The sequence below is a fragment of the Falco rusticolus genome, chromosome 15, assembly GCF_015220075.1.
Source record: "Falco rusticolus isolate bFalRus1 chromosome 15, bFalRus1.pri, whole genome shotgun sequence".
Lineage (NCBI taxonomy): Eukaryota > Metazoa > Chordata > Aves > Falconiformes > Falconidae > Falco > Falco rusticolus.
This window is the reverse complement of record NC_051201.1, coordinates 11,387,682-11,408,459: the sequence shown is the minus strand read 5'-3', so window position 1 is coordinate 11,408,459 and position 20,778 is coordinate 11,387,682. Positions and strand designations below refer to the sequence as shown.

The following is a 20,778-nucleotide window of genomic DNA, read 5'->3' as shown; positions in this document are numbered from 1 at the left end:
TTATATACAGTCTGATCTCAAAACTCTCAATCAAATATTCCATTCATCAGCAAAGAACTGGCTTGCCTAAAGACCACGGGATTGGGTCCCTAATCAATACTTTAATAAATAACACCTACTTAGTTGCAACAATTGATTGCTAGGGAGCAGACTAAGTATAATGTATTCCTGTTAATCGAGTCAAAGGATAAATGTCATAGTTTATTTATAAGACACACCTGGAACTATTCAGAGGGTTGTAGATACGATCCATCTTGGCACACATTTAATACTGCATGCTCACAATGCCTTATTAAGGATGGATGGAGGGTACACCAACGTAACACGGCTGGCTCTGTCTGTCGGCAAGCCCCGCCGCCGCTCCCTCCGGGCTGCCAGCGCTCAGCTCCACGAGTCCCTGGCAGAATGGGCAGCTCCTGGGACCCACCGCTCTCCAAGCTGAGGAGGGGGTGCAGAGCACAGCGTACCCCCCTTGATACACGGGCTCTGAGGCTACTGTTTTGTCTAGCTCTGATGTTCCTTAATTTCTTCCAGTGGCCACTTCATTACACCTAGCAATAGCCAGGCATGCCACAGAGCCCATTCTTGGGGACCCTTGACATGACCTGGTTTTGCTCTTAGTAGACTGTTTGTTCCACTGCACAGTTGTGCGGGAAAGTCCTCTCGGTATTTTAGGGTGGGAAATAGCCAGCAAAGAGTGCAAGCGGCACCTTCTGTGCAGTTACTCCACAGTTCACATCCCAGGCTCTTGAGAAGGCACCTTGGTCCCTGCTGTGCCCCGGCCACAGCACACCTGCTGTGATTTATTGTTTGAGGGCACCATCACCACTTCAGTTCTCCTCCAACTACTTCTACTGTTCCTCCCCTTGGGGTCTGTGCTCACAACCACCTTCTCTGGGAACTAAGTGCGCGACACCGACCGATCTTCCCAGCTGGTCTCAAAATACACCTCCTTCCCACACCGCTGTTAAATTGCAGACCGGAGGAGGACATGCCCGGCGGGATGCTCGTACCCACACCGAGGGGATGACAGGAACCTCCCTGCCCCGTTCCTCCCCACAGAGCCGGCAGCAGGACCGCAGGGCTTCCCCCAGCGCCCTGCCTGGGACCCCCCCGCCGCCGCTGCCCCCCCGGGGGCTGCAATGCCTCGGGCAGACGCCCAGGCACAAGCTCCCGGCGCCGCTCCCCAGCAGGAGCCGTGTGCGCGCCTGTGCGCTCACACACACGGCGACACACGGCGACACACAGCCACGCTCCTCTCGGCAGCCCCCGTTCCGCACGCCGGCATTTGCCCTTCAGACAATGCATAATTCAGCAGCCTTGAAGGCGGCCGGGGGGGCGGCCGGCGCCGCCACAACGTGTCAAACTTGAGAAGCGAACGGCACCCCTGGAAAGGCGGCAGCGGCTGCACCGGCACCGGCACCGCCACCACCACCGGCACCGGCACCGGCACCGCCCGCGCTCTCCCCGTGCGGCGGCGAGGGACGATGCGCCGAGGGCGCAGCAGGGCCGGGCCGCGCTCCCCGCCGGAGGCCGCCGCACCTGCTCCCGGAGGTGCGCAGCGGGGCGCGGGGCGGGGGCGCGGAGGCGGCCGGGGCGCGGCGGCGCGGGGGGGCGCGGAGGCGGGGAGGGGGCGGCGGCCTCTGCCTCCTCCGGGCGGGCTGTCCCGCTCCGCTCCCCCCTCCCCGCCGAGGATCGCCGGCGCGGAGCCGCGGCTGCGGCGCGCAGAGCGGCGGCGGGCGGGCGCGGCGCGGAGGATGCGCTGAGCGCGGCGAGGCGGCGCGGCCGCGGCGCAGGTCAGTGGCGAGTCCCCCGTCCCCGGGCCGGGCCGCGCCCCGCCGGTACCCCCCGCCCCGCCCGGCCGCTCCCCAACTTTTCCCCGCACCACTTCGGGAAAGTGCCCAAACTTGCGGCGGCGCCGCGCTGGGGCCCCTCGTCCCGCGTCCGTCCCCGCGGCGGCGCGACCCCTCCCCGCGGGGCTGCCCCCGGCCGGCGGCGCCGGTACCGGCGGGCTGGAGGGGCAGGTGCGGCGCGGGGGTGCCCGGGGCTGCGGCGCGTCGGGCGGGGCCGGCCCGGCCCCTCGGACACGGGGCTCCGCGGGGCGCCGGTGGCCCGGCTGCGGGTGAGGGACGGAGCCGGCGTCCCGGTGCGGGTGAGGGACGGAGCCGGCGTCCCGGTGCGGGTGAGGGACGGAGCCGGCGGCCCGGTGCGGGTGAGGGATGGAGCCGCGGGTGCGGCTCTGCCCCGGGCTTCGGTAACGCCGGTGCCAGGATCCGAAGCAAACTAGTTGCTAAATGCCGGCACCTCCCCGGGCTGGAAACCCCGTTCCCGGGGGCTCGGGCTGCGCGGTGTTAAGGCACTTTCCCGTGGCTGGAGCCGGTCCGCGGGGCGCCGGGGGCTCGCTGTAGCCTCCGGCCGCGGTAAGCCCCGCACCCCGCGCCCTGCCCGGTGGCACGGCCAGCCCGGACCTCGCACTGCCCCCGCACCTCGGGCCCGAGGAGCGCACGTACCCGGACCGCGGCAACAGACAACGAAGGGCAGCTCCGTACGGGGGTGTCTGCACGGGGTGCTGTGCCCCCCGGTCCGCGCCTGGCTGCCTGGTCGGGTTTTTAAGCTTTCTGAGGGGTTCGGCGAGCCCCTCCTTATCACGGCATCACAGCGCTGCTTTCCCTCTGTAGCCGACTTGCGTTGTGTGCGGGCAAAGAGGTTTAAAAACACCCAGAGTTGCTCTTTTTTTTTTTTTTTTTTTTTTGCGTTGGACACTTACCCTGAAATGCTTGTCCTTTACTGCAAGATTTAAAAGTTGCAGCTCCTCAGAGAATAGGCTGTATCTACCAGTACCAGCCAGGGAGGATGGATGGTAAACCTGAATGGTCTCCGAAGTGAAAATCATGAATGCAGTCGCTAAGTCCATTTTGTTTATTAATGATGCTCATCATTTGATGAAAAAGCGATCACCAGTTTAGCCCGAGAAGATTTCATTTTGTCAGGTGCCTGGCGTCTCATCAATTCCTTTCATGTCCCCGGGATTTTCTCTTTTCCAGGAGCAGGCCAGAACAGCTCTCTGTGTTGGGGATAACCGTTAAGCTCTCCTTTTGAATTCATGAGCTTCCAAATTAAACTTTTGCTGACACCTGCTACCTAGCCTGGTTGAGCAGAATGACAGTGTCACCCGGGCTGCTGGAGCTCTGCCACCAAGCCAAGTAAACAGCAAACAAAAATGGGTATAAAGTGCCTGGGCTAGGTCACACCGCGATTTGGGGGAGCTCTGGGAAACTGCGTCTACTGGAAATCTAATCAAAGTCTGCTCCTAATGGAGCAAACTTTCCGACAGCAATCACAGGCAGGAATTAAATCCATAGAGTAGATGGCAACGGAGATTAATAATCATCATCCCAATTAGCTGATGGAATCAAACAAAACAAAATGAGAGTAAACAGAAAGCTGCCTCTCCCTCCCCCTCAAATCTTGTCCCACCTTTATTTATCCGGTGTCACGGATCTCTCCTCAGCGTTGGTTTCAAGTGCCAAAAAATTTAGCAGGTGTCATAACATAAGGTCAAGACTTAATTATTTATATGGAGACATCAATCATCGTGTGGGGATGATTTATTTATAAATCACCAGAGCTGTAAAATGAGACAGTGAATTCCGATTTCCTCCTGCTCATTCCTGAAGGGGACCAGGAAGGTCCAAGCTGCCGCCGAGCGACCTTTGGAGCCTGCGGAAGTTTCTGCTGGGCCCCACACGGAGGAGAGTTTTCTACACCTTTTAAATCATGTAACCAAAATGTCACCAGGGAAATCTCATGCATATTTGCTACATCTCAGTAATGAACACTTACTGATTATGGATTATCTGGAGAATTTAGCTTTTTAAACATTATTCAAATTTTTATGTTTATGTAAGCTAATAAGACTGAGGAGATTCAGTAACTACTCTTTGCCTTATGGCATTTGAAAAGTATGTCCATTGGGCTTAGCTCAGCATCTTCCAGAATCACTTTTAAAATACTAAAATAGAATTTTTCTGCCTGAAAAAACCCACCCTATCTGTACTCAGTATAATGCTCTTTGCTCACAATTAATGCCAAAAAATCAATTTGCTAACATGCTTTTTATGTTTCTGCTGATCACAAACAGGATGGCACAGTAAAAGCTTTTATTGCCATCTGATTAGTCCACAGTGGTGCTAAGTAAATAGCTTGGGCTAGTACGGCTGCAAGACTCCTGTGCTGAAAGCAGCAGATTCAGAGGAGCGTGGGGTGCTGAGCACCAACCACAATCCTGCTCCGAGTCATTCAAATACATTTGTCAATTGTATGAGCAGAAGCAGGATCATCCCCGATAGCTGGACAAAGTACACTTTAGGGCGTTCATGAACCTCCTCCTCTGGACTTCTGAGGAAGGGTTAACTACAGCCAGAGTTTCTCAGAGATTTGTCCGTTTATTTATCTGTCAATTGAAATGGTGCTGCTGATCTAATTTACATGATTGTGCTTCAGACAGGGAGGTGATTAACACAGACTGAGTGAAACTGGTTAAAAAAAAAAGGCAGAGTACAGAAAGAGTGAGATGGAAAGTTATGGTGAAAAGGAGCAGAGCTAGGAGGGAAGGTTTCCTTTGCTCTCCTATCATTATCTCGTAAAACTCTGTGTAGCACAAACCCATAAGCTTTAACATTAAAAAGGATGAGTTGAAGCATGAGGAGTATCCAGGGCAGCTTGTGATCCTTCTGAACTTCATGGCAGGACTGTATTTTGGCAAGAGCAAGTCAATAAGCTGTCCTGCACATCCATTACACTGTTCCCACTGATCTTAAAAGAAAACCATTTATCACTGTATTTCAGCGACAGAAACACTAAAATAATATTTCACTGGGTTTGTAAGAGGATGTAAATTATGGGTAAAACGATGGATGAGCTGGCAACATCTTCAAGAAACAATTAAGACATTAAGAGTGTGGGAAAATATTTTTAGGCATTAACCAATCAGGGAGAAAATCAGAATTTAGGACCTGATTCAGTTACAAGATGTTCCTTGAACACCCTCTGGATCTTGCCCAGAGCGTGTGAAAAATATGAAAGATTAATAGTATTTCTTGTAGGCAAGACCAGTCAGCTGCTTGTGTATTTTTATGTTATACTGGGTACATTTATAGCATTTAGTAATGCCAGCACTGTTCAATATAAAGAGTAACAGATGAATGTATCATGAAAGAAGGCACTGGCAAGGCAGGTGGGAAATGATTTCCAAAATATTGTAGCAACCAGGCTGGGAGAAACGTAGTGAGATGGTAAACATAATATACTAGACCTAAGTGGCTTTATCGAAAGCCAGGGTTAAAGCCTTAGGCTGAGGGCCACCGATGCAAGACTGAGCCCTACTCACACACCACACAGAGGAGGAAAGCCAGGACTCACTGTGTGCAAACCCCGGCAAAGACGGTTTCCACACCACTCTGTCCCCACTGCATCAGAAGGCAAAAGTGACGATGAAATCCCAGTTGAGTGCAAAGAGGAGAAAGGAGGGGAATGAAATTGTCATGGCTCAACTGCAAGGAACAAATCGCAGATTTCTCTAATCAGACAGATGATGCCTAACTAGGGCACAAAGCGAACCACGAAAGAAGGTGGCAGATTTCACAAATTAGTCATGGCAAAAATGGTGAATTTCACAGCTTGAAGTGAATTCATGTTATAGGATGAAACAGCACAAAGTGATTAAGAGCTCTAACTGATAGAAGTAATAAGCATGTGAGCCTTAGTCATCACGCAGCAGCCGACATTTCTCCTTGACTTCAGCTGAACCACTGGAGCAACACCTTCAGCCGCCTCCTGTTTACGGTGCAGAGTGGGAGTTGGTGGGGACAGCCACAACAAACAAGGTCCCATGGATGTTTCCGGGAGTTTTACATCTCAGAGAGGTGCAACCACAGCAGTCCAACAGGAACTGGAGCAGCCACTCCACAGGGAGACGTTCTGCAGGCACGGTCTCTACTCCCAGCGCCACCACTGAAACCCGGAGCTGTGGCTTCAGCGGTGGAGCACATGCTGCGAGAAGAGCAACTCAGGGGATGGCAGGGCCCCCTCCTCACAGCACGAGCCCACGGGTGAAAAGCAGAGCAGGAGGACGCCTGAAAAAGGTTGGAGCAAGGTGGGGACACTGTTGCAGCACACTCCCTGCCATGCTGGGGACAACCTTCCAGGGCTGGCAATACTGCTTTTGGAGCCATTAGGTGCTGGCACGTGCCGCCTCACGGTAACCATGCCACAGCATGCATCCCGAATAGTAACCGAACATTAAGCAGCTCATTCAATGGCTTTCTTCTGAAAGCCACCCAATTTCCATTCTTTCAGGGGATAAAAACCAATGTCACAGCCTCTCTCACAGGTGCTGTTACATGACTCTTGCTGGCAAAACATTTCAATAGCTGTTACAGTGTGTTTTCAAGGAAAGCTGTGTTAACAGATATTGGAACCTTACCCTACCATTTGTACCCCTGCTTAGACAAAGATAAAAATTCTGGAGAAAAATGTCACTATTATGTCTTAATTATTTTGTTTGAATGTATGCTCTTCTATCATAGTTATTGAAAATCCATAGAGCAAAATGGAAGCAAAGTGAGCTAATACCAACCAGGACGAGGCTGCCCGGCAGATTTCCTCCTCCAGCAGCATAAGCCTCCTTCGAACCCTTTCCCCTTCGTGGCAGACTGCTGCCCAGCCTCCGCCAGCCCCCCGGCAGCACGCCCCAGAGCAGCGTGGCTTTGCAGGCTGCCAGGAAGGTTAACAAACCCCGGCACTGGCAGACGGAGCTGAAACTGCGGCGGAGTCATGAACCCTTCAGAGAGCAGAGCCTGCCAGCTTTCCTCTGTTTATTGAGGGTGTTCCAGCATAGCCAGGTCCACTAAGCGCAGCTGTATTAACATCACACAGGGAGAGGGGAAGCTGTTGAAGCTGCCAGGACAGAAGCCATAGAGGAATGTGATGGGGCAGTGCCAGTTCCTTCAGATCCCACCTGGAAGTTATTAGCCATCCGCTGGAGGCGGCGGAGCACCTGCATCCCAGAATATCAACTGCGCATCATTTGCACAGAGCCCAGCTGAACCTCGGCTGGCCACTGCGTGGTCACAGCTCTGCTCCTCTGACCCAGAGTGAGCGGGAGAGGATTTTAAATTGCACACCAAAGAAACACCCTAAGAGGAATTGATCGCTCTTGAATGGGAAAACAAAGTTTGAAAAGAATTAACATTTCTAAAGCATTTCTGAAGGAATGCCCTTAGACTACTAGTAGGGAACTAGAAAGGACTTCAAAAAAGGGAGGGTGGGGAGAGGGGCCCTCTTCTGAATTGATTTTAAAACTTGGCAGATTTAAGAAACCTTCCAGTAACATTTTGCGGATCGATGCTAATTTGATGCATCGGAGCTCAGTGCTGTGCCAATTCACTGTCAAACTGATATTAACTAGGTATTTTTGGAGCATGTTTACAGCTCAAGGTCCATTAAATATGCAGACCTGACAATTATTGCACCTCCCTTAAAATACTTAATTTGAAATGTGTATCATAGCGTCCATAAACCGTCTTTCACTTTTCATCAGAAAGAAGCCTCACTCACTCGGAGGTGCAAGTCCTGGCTCCTGGAGAAGGGGCTGGAGGTTGTGCCGGCGCAGAAGGCAGGCAGAGAGGCTGACTTCTGTCTTCAGTGCTGCCAAAGAGCAGCACGACCACGACAAAACCTCCTAGGGCCTGACCTGCCAACCTCCATTCTTACAGTAACCAACCTCATGAAAGTCAGCTCATGTCAGTAAATGACACTCGTTGAGAGAGCAGTAATTACCTATGTTGGGAAAGGTGGCGGGATCAGTTACATCAACTTTCTGAGCGGTTTTTGAACCTGAATGCCTGCAATCTGACATCCACTTATAGCCAGGAGCTAAATGAAAGTCGCTTTGTTTTTTAACAGTTGCCACTTTGAGCCAAAGCCGCAGAAGATCCTGGTTTTTAAATCTGGGTCCCTTTAATACCTGCATAGAAATGGTTTGAGAAATGTTGGTTTCTCATTCTGTTCAGCGTGACCCTCAAATGCAAAAATTACCCCCTTCTGAGCTGGGAGATTCAAAGCAGTAGTTTTGAAGCTGGTGACATGTATACTTAGATGAGTAACTTTAGGCACCTATGTTTGAATATTTGATTTAATATGCTTTCATTTTTGTACCCAGCAACGGGGATACTACTTAGCTCAAAGATCAATTAATTTTTCTGTTGCTTTTAAGTTCTTTAATGAAAGATGTTATATCAGTAATTATTTAATATACTTTAACTTTCTTGCATGAGCTGCTTGATCTGCTTAAAGCATATAAAGCAGTATGAGCTGAATTAGTAAAATAAATTCAGAAATCTAACGGGTGAATCAGAAGTTAGACTAGTGCATAAGAAGGGATAAAAACTATGTTGCTCTTTCACTTGGCAAAAAAACCACACAGATTGTTGCTTTGTGAACCTTTGGATATCTCATTTCTTAGGGATCACAAAATCTATTTGTGAAAAGATCTATGAAATAAAGGAAGAAATTGTAAAAGTAGCATCCTGGTCGATAAAACATATGAATCTGCAGGCACATACACAGGAGGATGCCGTGAATCTTCTCTTTGTGTTGCAGTTCAGAAAAGCAGTTATTTTCTTCATTTTAGCAGATACCAAAGGCTCAGAGAAAGCAGTACTTACAGAATGCAGCCTGCCCTTTCTTGCAGCAGAAATGTATTTGCCTGGTTTCTCAAGTAAAAGAAGAGATAATCCTGTCCTAATCTGCCCTGACTGAAACTTGTTCATCCGGAGGTTATCACAGCACTGGGGTGTAAGGCGGAGAGCGCCCAACTGTTATTTCATCCTTGCATCTTCCACTCCAGAACCTGGGCTATCCAACACAGACTTCTACATCTGCTAGTTCGAGGGAAAGTTCCTTCCCTGCCATCTCTAAGATTTTAACAAATACTCAAGACATTTTTTTCTAGCTTTCCCTGAAAGTATACTTTATCACATTTGCATCCAAAAAACCCAACTCTGCAGCTATGGAAGCCAATTTATTACTTTTCTGACTTTTCTTCACAACAGCTATTCAGATCACAGTGTTAGTGTTTCTTGCTAATAATAGTCCCTTCCCTGGCTGCAAAGCTCTGAGTGTTTTAAAGAATCAGTTATAGAATAACTGATATAGAATAGCAAAAACCTCCTAGTTCTGGCTCTATGGTCCATCTGACGAAGCTGCTGCCCAATAAACTACGACTCTCGTCTGCCTCCCCAAGCCCGCCCCAGACTCTCCAGCATCTCTTCACCACTTTCCATCACCTAGCTTAGTGCCAAGATGGAAGGATGGCAGCTGTCTCAGCACTTAATGCCAGTATTCCTCCTTTGCAGACAAGGGGGGAGGGGATTTGCTTTCAAGCTTCCCCTTTTCCCACCGAGACTGACAATAACATTATCTCACATCTTTAAATATAGGTCTCAGAGTTAACAGTGCAACAGCCAGAGGCAGAGATTTTACGTTTACGATACAAATAATTTACATGGATCATTTCTTTTTTCTATTTTTTCAACATTTAAAATCTAAAGTAACTTTTGCATCCTTAAAATAATTAATTCATCCTTTTCTCATAAAAGCTATATTGTTTTAATGCTTTTGAATAGCACTGCCCATATTGTGTATGCTACAACTTCTGGAGGACTCAGCATATCCCCACAGCATTAGATACTGCATATGCACGTAACATACATGGGGGCCACTGCCCAAGGTGCCTATAGCTCACGTAAAGCTCTTCTAGTTCTGCACCTTACACAGAAGGTCTACAGCACCGATGGCAGTCTGTATGTAGTATCTGCGAGTAATAAATCGTCACACTTACCTGCGCTGTATTGTTCTAACTACATTGCTATTAACCTCCACTGCAGCATTTTTACTTCAGAATACTAGAATCAGCTTGTTGTTTCAACCTTTGGTTTACACTGGGAGAAACTTGAGCTTAGGTTAATGTCAAGAGTTTATCTGAGGTCTCTGCTATAATATCAGCATGTTGCTAGCACAGAAATTCATCTGGTTTTCATAAATATTAGATAGGGCTCTATCATCATCCTCATCATTATTTTGGGCCGGTTGGAAGAGGATCCCCCCACGATTGCAACCCATTTCTGAGTTGTCATGGAAAGTCAGTTGGTGATATTTCAATCAGTGTTCTTATAACAAATTCCATTCAAATTCTGTCTGAAAAGGGAGTTAAGGTTTCATCCTGCTGCTTAGAGAATGATATGCTAAATGCAGCTTCCCATGGGCTTGGCTGCAGTCCAGCGCTTCGTAATTTATAGTTCTCCTTCCCTATTCTGGCTGTGACCTTGGGACCTAACTCTGAAGTTCCCCCAGCTACCGGCACTCTGTAAAAATGCCGGCCCGGAGCCCTCGGCACCTTCCCACCCAAGACATGGCAGCAGCGGGGCAGCTCTCGGTAAATCCAGGGCAGCAGATCACCAGCGCTCCGGCACACAGGCAGGTGGGGAGCAGGGAGCCAAGGGGAGTGCTCATTTTCTCACTTTTACTAATAGGACCAAATCACGGAACATTGTTCTTAAATGACAGAAATTATTAGCTAACTTCAAAGCATGAAACGCATTTACAGAAGAGGTTTAAATTATATTAGCCAAAGGCATTTTCTGTAGAGACAGCCACAAAAAGCTCTAATTGGAGATCTCCAAACAGCTGTTGTCCCTATGTATTTATATTGGAAAAATAACTTGAAAGATTATGTTAACATGCAATTAAAAAAAAAAAAGTTTTAACATTATTACTGATCTTATTGATAGCATACTGGGGGTGCCTAAGATGCTTTACTGAGAAATGTGTGTCCATAGCAAGAGGAGCTGACAACCCAGATTCTAACATGCCATTTTTAACAGAAAAATTGTGTAATTGAGAGAAGTTATTACCCCTTGAAGATTACATTCATTATAAATTGTAACAGAGATATGTCTTCAGAATGACTGTAGTTCCCTTCAGTTAAAATAGCTATTCAGAAATACGATCGTTTGAGCTTATGTATGTAACTGTGGATTGTTTCAACAAAGTTATTGAAGGAAAGCAACTTTGAGGAAGGTACAACAGACCCACGCAGCTCTCTTGTGACTTTATTCTTTCCAGACTTTCCAAGGACGTACCTTCTGGAAATACTTATTTGCATGTACATATCTGGATTTCTTAGAATGGGGAATTCTTTTAAAATAAAGAAGGGTGACTTTTAAAATCATGATTTTAAAAGTCTTTTAGATCTGTTATTTCACCGGTAATTGTCAGGGATTTTCAGTACAGCAAATGATACAGATTTACCTTTAAAACCAAAGAAAACCGAAACTTCATCGGTTTTGATTTTCAGAGTATTGTGTCTGATCTTTTTAGTGATTGGCATTTACCATAAATGAACCTGCTCTGTAACCTGGTCATACCCCTGACTTAACATAGATCTCTTTTGAAAACACTTCTTCTATTATCTGAGAATTATTACATTAAGTAGTTCTTTGTAAACAAGAAACCAACAAAACCAAGAAACTCCCTCTGCAAGATGCTCATCACTAAGATAGCTCTGGTAAAACATTCATCATCTTTCTGGATCAATCTAAAAAGTGGTGGCTCTCAACTGGAGAACTTCAGCAGAGATTCATTAGGCTTTTCTGTTTCACTAACACCACAACTAAAATGAAACTATTTAAATGGTACAAAATTGTTTCAGATACTACGTCCCTACACCAGTGCTTCTTCTGGCCTCGCAGTAAAGATGCAGCAGGCTCACATTTAGTGTAACCCGTCTGCTTTTGTACGATGTGCTGCCGCCTCTTGTTTTCCCCCAGTCCCACAAGCACGGGTGGCAGCCACCGAGCAGCCGTGCAGTGATGCTCCATGTGTGCTTCATTGTAAAGAAAGCACCAAGACAGGGGTGTCATGCAAAAAGACGTCTCTTCTCTGGCAAGTTAGGGGCAATGCCAAGTGAGATTTGTGGAAAGGCCCTTAGACGGCCACAGTGCTCTGTGTACAGATATCTTTGCTGTGGTTCCCTGACGGGAAAGGGCAACAGGCAGCATTTATGAAAGGTTTCTATATAAGAGGTTTCTGTGCTATACACTGAGTATTTATTCTGGCAGTGGCTCTGTCAGCGTGCCGTAAACCACCCTGGGTACCGGTTGCTGTGTACCTGGGAGTTTGACTAGATGCCAACCAGCGGCCAGCTCTGTGATAACCGTGTATCATCTTGCAGCAGGACCCCACACCCACGGGTAGCAGCAGCCCTCCTGCTTCCTCCCACACTCCTCCGAGTGACAGGACCCCGCCTCCAGGGTGTCTTCTGGACTGTGAACTTGCTGTCATTTATTATTAGCACACCTTACGAAGTGTGCTAGGCACACGTTGGAAACACCTTTCTCTCATGTGTTAGAGAATTAGTATCAGCCTGTCTCAGACCTGGCTGACCCCGTTCCCTTGCATTCTAGGGCAAAAAGAAGTAGCAGGGAGATCTTGGGCAGTGGGGAGCCACCACCAGAGCTCATAGGGTCCTACTCACTCAATTCCTCCAGGAAAAGCCTTGTCTTCAAACAGTCCCACTCAGCCCTGGAAATCTCCTCATTCTTTTAATGGAGACCATCAGAGTTTGCTTGAGGTGCTCCGAGCAGAGGCAGGGGTTTCTTCCAACTTTTCAGTTTTGCAGAGAATTTTTTATATGATTATTGGTGTTGTTCATGCAAACCTCCAGCTCTTCATCCTTAAGTGACTTTGATATTTCCTTCTATAATCCATCATTACCAGCAGCCCTCTTGGCTGGACTTGCCTTAGTTACAACCGCTCCTTCTTCCTGCTGTTCTTCTGACTCCTCTGTCAGCGGGATAGAAAGCCAGACTCAGTAAGAGGGGACAACACGGAATTCATCTGTGTTTGGATAGGAAGCAGGGGGTGCATGATGGATAAAGGAAATATGTAAGAGCAAGCAACAGAGGAAGCAGCTGGGCTAGTTCAAAGAAACAGCTCTGCCTTGTAGTTCATGTAGTGCTAGATGACATTACCTGGAGCACAGCCTGTGAGACCACGAAGTACTCTTTCAATCTGATCTGGCTCTTGCGTGTGTCTGATTAAAGCGTCTCTCTCTTTCTTCCAGTGATGTGCCATCTCACTAGTTGCATAAACCTGGCAGTTATGCTACACTGGGCACTTTCCCTGTTCAGCTATTAAACTGCCCTTTCGCTTTCTTTTGTCAGGGCTTCTTTTCCCCCCTCTTAATATCTCACCTAAACTTTTTCTTTCTTAGCTTCAGGCCATTGCTCCCTGGCCTACAATTTTCTGAGACTGTGAATAATTCCCTCCCTTCATTTCTATTGTTACCTTGAAGGTATTTATAGACTGTGATCATGTTCCCCCTGAGCCATCTCTTTCACTGGACTCTATGAATTTAGCTTTCTCAGCCTCTTCACACGTTATGTTCTCTAATCCAGGTATCATTGCCCTCCTTTGTTTTCATTTTCTTCTTTTGAAGGTTGGTTACCAGAAATACACAGCATCATGGTTTCACATGGCTGTTATTCATATTGATACACATGCGCTTCCCCCAGTCAGCTGTACTTTCTTACCCAGAGGGGCTATTTTTGTTTATATTGGTTTACTTTATGAAATTATCTCTCTCCTCTCCAAATTTAATTTTGCAAATGAAGATATACCACATAACTCTCCCTTTTGCTGCCAAGGTATCAACAGAAGACAAGGCTAAAGAAGACAACTGACCGTAAAGACTCCTAAGGTCAATTTTTGTTTGCTGCAAAAACCTTGCCAGCGTTAGGAGTAGCCTTCTGCACAGGGCAGCTGTGCGCATGGGAGGAAGGGCTGTCCTCAGGATGATGCCTGCACCCTGTGTAAGGACCTCTCTGCCATTCTGGAAAGTAAAATCAGGTGTCTGCCCCCAGCCATGCAGTTTCTCCATTTAGCATGGTCTTCTCTGCTTCGAGTCAAACAGTAATTTCTGTCCTACGGAAAATTGTAATTTTGGTTTCTTTTAAGATTAAATAACTTCGATTTTAAAACTTGTAACGAAATACTAAATTCTGGGGAAGGAAATTCAGTTTGGGGGAAGTAGAAGTGCTCCATGTAGATAGTTTTTACCTAACCTAGGTACTGTGATTTGGCTGTACTGACCTATCTCCCCTAGTAAGCTCTCGGCTCAGCTCATCAGCTGCGTGCCCCACAGGCAGTGCAGGTCCCAGCCCACCCTGCCCTGAGCTGTCCTCAGCAAACCCCCCGGCTCGGCCCGCCGCTGGGCTCCACCATGCAGCACTGCCTCTCTTCTGCTTGCTGCTTTTTCTAAAGTTTATAACAAATCTACAAATGACAAATGTAAAAAGCCTCAGGAAAAGGTTGTATCACATCGTGGAAAAGGAGACCATGCCTGGGAGTGAGACCTTTGTAAGAGGGAAGAATTACAGCTCCCCCAGAGCAACAGGAAGGTTGAGATGAAGGGAGAAGTTTGAACCTAAATTTGTAAAAATATGCCATATTAAGCAAAGTCGAAGTACTGGAAGATGGAAAAAACTTCCTACACTGTAGCATGTGTGGCTCTGTGGATGTGCCCAGGATTAGATTTCTGCACATCTCCTGCTCGGTCTGATGCCTGTCTAGAACTGGACACTAATGATGTCCCTTGTAAGACAGAATAATCTATCAAACTAACCAGTACTTCTCCAGCTTCTTCCTTGTGCTTCCCCGTCACTCTGTACCCATCCCTTGTTTTTACTAAGTTCTTTATTGTTTGAAACAACTGTCTCTTCTTGTCCTGGGCTTGTACTGGATTTGCAATTAGGATCTCAGTTCTGAAAAATTATGAGGAAAAAAATTACCTGTAATAATATTACTGTGTTTAAAATAACCAATTCTTAGTTCTACCTCAGTTTATTGAAAAAACCCCAAACCTCCAATAACTAATAATAGCAATGCTTATGAGCACTGCTGTCATAAAGGACATGAAAAACCTCCTAAAAGATCTCCTATTTTCATACTGTATAAATATTTATTCTTAGCAATATCGTCCATCTTACTAGCACTTCACCTCACTCTGTTTTGGCAGAGCCATGACAGGCTTCATATATGTCATATATGTCCACAATACAAAGTGGACAACCAACATCTGCAGGTCTCATATCTGTGAGAATTAAACTCTGAATCATTTTTCTGTTCAGAGGTTGAACCAAAATTAGCGGGGGAAGGAACTGCTTCAGGTATGTCCAAAATACAAGTGTTTCATTATTATCACTGAAACAGAAATCTTCAAAATAAAAAATATTTCCAATTGATATATCTTTTTTTGCTTACAAGTATCAAAGTAAAACATTTGTGGTTGGGTTTTTTAAGTTTAGAGTAATTTGAAAGATGTTTAGTCAGTTGCTACCCACATTTTAAAAAAAGAACATGCAGTTCAATTTACAAATACTGTGTAAATAAAAGATCCCAGCAAGGTTTAGGAAGAATTACAAGAAATTATAATCTCCTGCCTTTCAGAGAATCAGTGTTTTTAACGGACACCAAAATGCACGCTGGAAATAGGCTGCTGCTGCTGCTTCTTGTAGTTCATTACTAAATGCAAAATGTTTGAAATATGCATTGTAAGATGACTTTATTTTCATTTTCCCAGCAGAGACATTGACAGGTCCTGGATGATACTGCACTGAACTGTCCTCTTTAATGACATTTTCTTTTTAATAATCATTGATCCACACAAATTTGTCAGTTCGTAAATAGGTGCTCATCACTCACATTGCCTGTGAGAGCTCTGTCAAGGGCTGAGCACGGCACAGAGGATCTCCAGCTATGCAGGTCTGCCACGTAATCATATGATATGTTGGATAAGATTTGGATTCTAATTTTTTGTGGCTGTTCTAAATACAACAGTGTACCAAAATACCATGTTTTTTGTCCCTGTGCGCTGATAGCATTCAGAAAGGGAAGTTAAAATCCTGTGATGAAACATAAGTAAAATAAACAAATTTGGGAAGCAGTATTTCCTGTCTGTCCCCAAGAACAAGAACCTTTTCTCTCTACCTTCACCCTGTTTGGACCAAAATGCCAACTTTTTTCTTAATTTACTGTTTAAAAGATTGGCCAGCCCAGCCCAGTTCTTCATGCAGTAGGAACACAAAGGTCTTTTGACCCTTCAGCGGATGACAGGGCGGGCTTAGTCTGGGCAAGTGGAGCAGAAGCACAGCCTGGACCCCCAGTGTGAAACTTAGTCCCAGACCCAGGGGACACACTGTGCTCTTTGCTTATGGAGCAGGAGGGGCGAGCTCATGAAAGGCAGGGGGTGAAGGAGGGCAGGGGGAGTCTGAGGAACACACGGTCCGGTCCATGGTAAGACGCTGATCCATTAATTGGTTTTGCTTTCCCTGATCTGTCACTGGACCTTGCTCTCAGCGTAGTCAGTCCTGTATACCCTGCCAGACACCACAATAACTGCCAAAATACACAAAATAAAATCAGGCAATGACAGCACAATGTGCAAATAAAATCAGGCAATTACAGCACAATGTGCAAATGCTAAAGGCAAGGAAAGAGGGATCTGGGTTGTCCAGAGGTTCTGGTGAGGCAAAGGGGAGAAAAGCATGCAAGAGGAAGGTGTAAATTTGAGAGCAAGAGCTGAGACTTCAATGTAGGTGTGGGAAGGAGCCAGACGAGCTAAAAAGAGACCTGCCATCCATACCCCAAGGGATTCGTGGAGAACAGGAGGCTGCCCAGCCATGACCGTCTCCTTTCAAGGAGACCAAGGAAGATGGGAACAGTTTGCAGCAATTCCCAGTGGCAGGGACGGGGTATTTCATGAGGCTGCTGCAGCCAGGACCCTGGATCGATCAAAGCATAGCAAAGCCTTGCTTTTCCCTCTCACTGCCCTAGGTCTTGTCCTCAAGTCACCTCAAACGTTACAAAAGCAAACACCTGCTGGAAATTAAATCGCAACTTCTGGTATAAAGGCACACATGAAGCCCTGAAAAACCATTGCTGACATCACAAAATCACGTCTTAGAGGGTCTGGTGCTAAGGGGCAACTGTACCTTCCAGCTGTTGTACAGAGCCTTGTGGGGCATAATCCTCTTTACAACTTTAGGAAGAAAAGAGATCAACGCTGTAGTATGACTTCTTTCCTGAATCTTACAGGAAAAAGAGATAGGGAAGAAAACAGTCCTTTAGCAGCAAATACCCTTGAATAGGGGAGGAGTCCTTTAGGATTCCCCTAGATACCACTACTGCATTTATTCCTTTTCCAGTCATTCCCAATGACCTTCACAGACTACCACCCCCTTACAACAGCACTGTTCACAGTCACATAATGCTCTGTTCTCTCCTGTTCCTTCCCTCAGCATTTTCCCTGAGCCGGTATCCCTGGACAGGAGGAAGGTTTACAGTTCTTCCTCCCTTTTCATCTTGTAAGCTGTACCCTGATCGCATTCTCTGCTGCTACACAAACAATAAACCAGGCACCCGAGCATGGTTGATCTTAGTAATATTCCACTTCTCTGGCAGAGTTTAGGTCAGGTGGTAATTTTGGGTGAGGTATCATCTGCAAAGACGACAAATGCAAGAAACAATCTTTCCCCCAGCAAAGGATAAACTAGATGACCCAAGTGATTTTCTGTGTCACTACTATCTATGTTTCTATTATGGAATAAACCACTGGACAAGGAGAAGGATTTAACACTTTGACTGTAGTGATGGATACTACCAAAGAGCTCAACTTGGCTTTTATAAGGGGCAGTGTGTGTCCAGCAAAATAGCAGCATTTCTCTTCTGTACAGACAATCTGTAGAGCATAGATAGATACCTGAAGGGTATCGCAGATTGCAAAGATGGCTCAGGTGTTGAATACCTGGATGAGCTTAAGAGGTAAATTACGGCTTTCTTTCCTTAACTTCAGCCTTTCTGAGATGTATTTCAGTCTGGAGCAAATTCTTAGGACTTGTGTACTGTCCATGCAGCTCTAGAAATGCTAAAGTAGGGAGAGGGGAGTTCAGGGGAAATGCATGGGTTACAGCATTGCCCTTCCCTGGAAGCCTGGGGACTGCCTCAAGCCTGAAGCATGTTCCCAGGCTGCCCGTTACCCATCTCAGGACAGGAAGAAAGCTGAACTGGTGCCAGCCAAAAACTCCTCCGCCAAACAGTCTGTTATTAAGATCCTGTTCATGACATGGTAAAGGTCTTACAGGTCAGTCTGTTTTACTTTTTAAATGCGAATACCCTTGTCCAGCTCTTACCAACAGCAAGCTACCAGCTCTCAGCCTCATATATATGCTTTTCTAGGTGTCTGAAGAAAAAAGAAGCCCGAGTGGGTTCAACAAAGGGAACCAAAGATAATTATGTTTATAATTTATAAATATGAAGGTGACTTGTGGATGTTTATACTGCCCAGAAGGAAAAATGTTGTTAAAGGGAACCAGACATCTCAATCCTACAGCATTCTATTTTTTTCCGTGAAATAAAACTCCATGGTATGAGTGAATAGTTTTTTTCTGCTGTTAGCCCCTCAATTCTATGAAGAATATCTTGAATGTTATTTCCTTGCCTCTTTTTTTTTTGGTTTTTTTTGTTTACCAGACACAAAAAATGCTTCACTTAAAACTCCATTGTAGTCAGTGAGTGTCTCTAGCTGACACTGGATAACATTGTCATTATGATTTAGGGTCTCACTGATCATGCTTTATTATTTTTGTATTTTGCAGAAGGTTTTAACTCTCATTTTGTGTGTTCATTGAATTGTTTACAGTGAAGGGGCTCTCAGTCTCTACTGCCATACTAAAAGGAAATAGAGGAGAGCTTGCTGTTATTACCATGCAAGCTAGACAGTCTGAACAGTGCCTTTTAGCCAGATGTAAATCCACAATTATAAATCACCATGGGAAGGCGAATGGCAATCACTGCATTTTGATATATTGCCACAATACTTTTCATATAAATATACTGACCAGAATAGGGAATTTACGTGTATTTTCTATGTCTTTATGCAGTAAACATATCTCTTCAGAGCACTATTTGTGCTAGAAGTCAAAAAGTATCTCTGAGTAAGAACTACTCACAGAAGAAAGAAGAGATAGTGCCAGGCTTATGCACAGCAGAAGGATAAAAAAAATATGCTGCATGGCATAACAGTGTAGGGCTGTATAATTTCTACAGATTGGGATGTACAGCATGTGTAGTTGTGTTCATGTAGCGCATAAGTAGTTCCCCCCGCTTCAAAGAGAAGGGCTGTCCCGGGAGCTATGGGGCAATCCAGAGTTTTAGTTCCTCCTTTTCCATAGACTTCAGTGGTATTTTCTGCAAGTCACTTCATTTCATTGCGCCTAAGTTTCTTCATCTGTAAAATAAATCCTTCAAATACAATTGGATCAGCTTCATACAGCAAATTACATCCGATGCTGAATCATGTCTTTTATCTCTCTATCTGCCTGCTTATTTTTATTGTGAGCTCCTCAGGGCAAAGACTATCTCTTGAAGTCTCATATATAATAAAAGTGTCTTTAGCACCACCGATCCCATTCTCTGGGACTGGAAGCTTACTGTAATAAAAATAAACAAATGCGATCAGCCACTGGAATTAAAATAAAGCATCCAAACCAGAGAAAATCTATAGTTATGACCCTCTTTCATGAATATACTAGCCCCCAAAACAGATACACTGTTTAGGTGCATCCCTGGACAGATGTAAAACACTGGCTGCACTTCAGGCTTTGGCCAATTGGAAGTGTTAAGAAAAAGGAGGTTTCTTGCCACAGCAGAGCCATTGAGGAATAAAATAACAAACATCATAAGCTAGGAAATGGGGTACTCAACAGTTCAATGGTCTTAACAAGAGACTGGAAAGGAACATTAATCTTCCCGAACCCCTGTTTCCAAATGTAGGTACAGGTTGGTGAGTCTAAACATTCCTGAGATGGACAAAAACCTAAGAAGGGATTTTTCTTGTGATACAGACACATTGGGGCAGGGAGGGGGGGAGCGGTATCTGGGAGAGAGCGCCAAGAACACAAACAGGTCTGCCTGTTCCTTGAGCCAGGGCTACCAGCCAGGTTTTGTGGCATGCCCACATAGCATGGAAAGACTCATTAGAAGAGTGTTTTCTTAGAGGACAGAAGCTGAAATCTTGTTCTTCCTGAAAATGTCATCTCCTGATACAGAACAGAGATACAGCCTGAATGGCAGTATGACAGGGATTTGGTCTGCTGAGCAGTTTCAGAGCGTGTTTACCATACTTCACCTGGTCAAAAAACTGAAGAATGGCCAAGATGGAAATATTTTCTTTTTTAACACCTAGATTTGATAGCTCTGAGCATTAATTACAAATAAACACAGAGGAGCTAATAGGCTCATTAGGCTATAGAAACACTTTGAAAACTGTGGGAGGAGGTGCTGGATTGTTGAAGTCGGTCCCTTCAGTTTAAGCATGAGCTTTTTCCTCAGGCAAAACTTAGTGTCTCCCACCAGAGTCTGGTTAAAAGTCCTGAACCCAGGGTTGTGCCTTAATAATAGGTTCATGATACATTGCTCATTATTTTTCATACATATTAAACTTATTTTGCTCCCAGAAGAGGTCTCTGAGGTCAGCAAACGCATTGTGATGCTCATTCCCTTTAACAGCATTAACACCTTACGTGAGAGTCATTTCTGCATTTTTGCTTCCTGTGCCTACATTTTAAAGGACATTATTTTCTTCCAGCAAAATATTTCAGT

General features: G+C 45.9%; 1 protein-coding gene across 2 annotated transcripts in view; it reads left to right on the top strand.

Annotated features, from left to right (window-relative positions):
* The first annotated feature begins 1,222 nt into the window (after nt 1-1,222).
* CHST8 (carbohydrate sulfotransferase 8) overlaps nt 1,223-20,778 on the top strand; it is a 185,722-nt gene continuing 166,166 nt past the window's right edge. The window contains exon 1 of one of the 2 annotated variants that reach the window (XM_037409536.1): nt 1,223-1,554. The gene's annotated coding sequence lies outside the window, so the exon portion shown is untranslated. Of the gene's footprint in view, nt 1,555-1,614; nt 1,797-20,778 lie in introns of those variants that run through there. The other variant, XM_037409535.1, reaches the window with a different exon arrangement.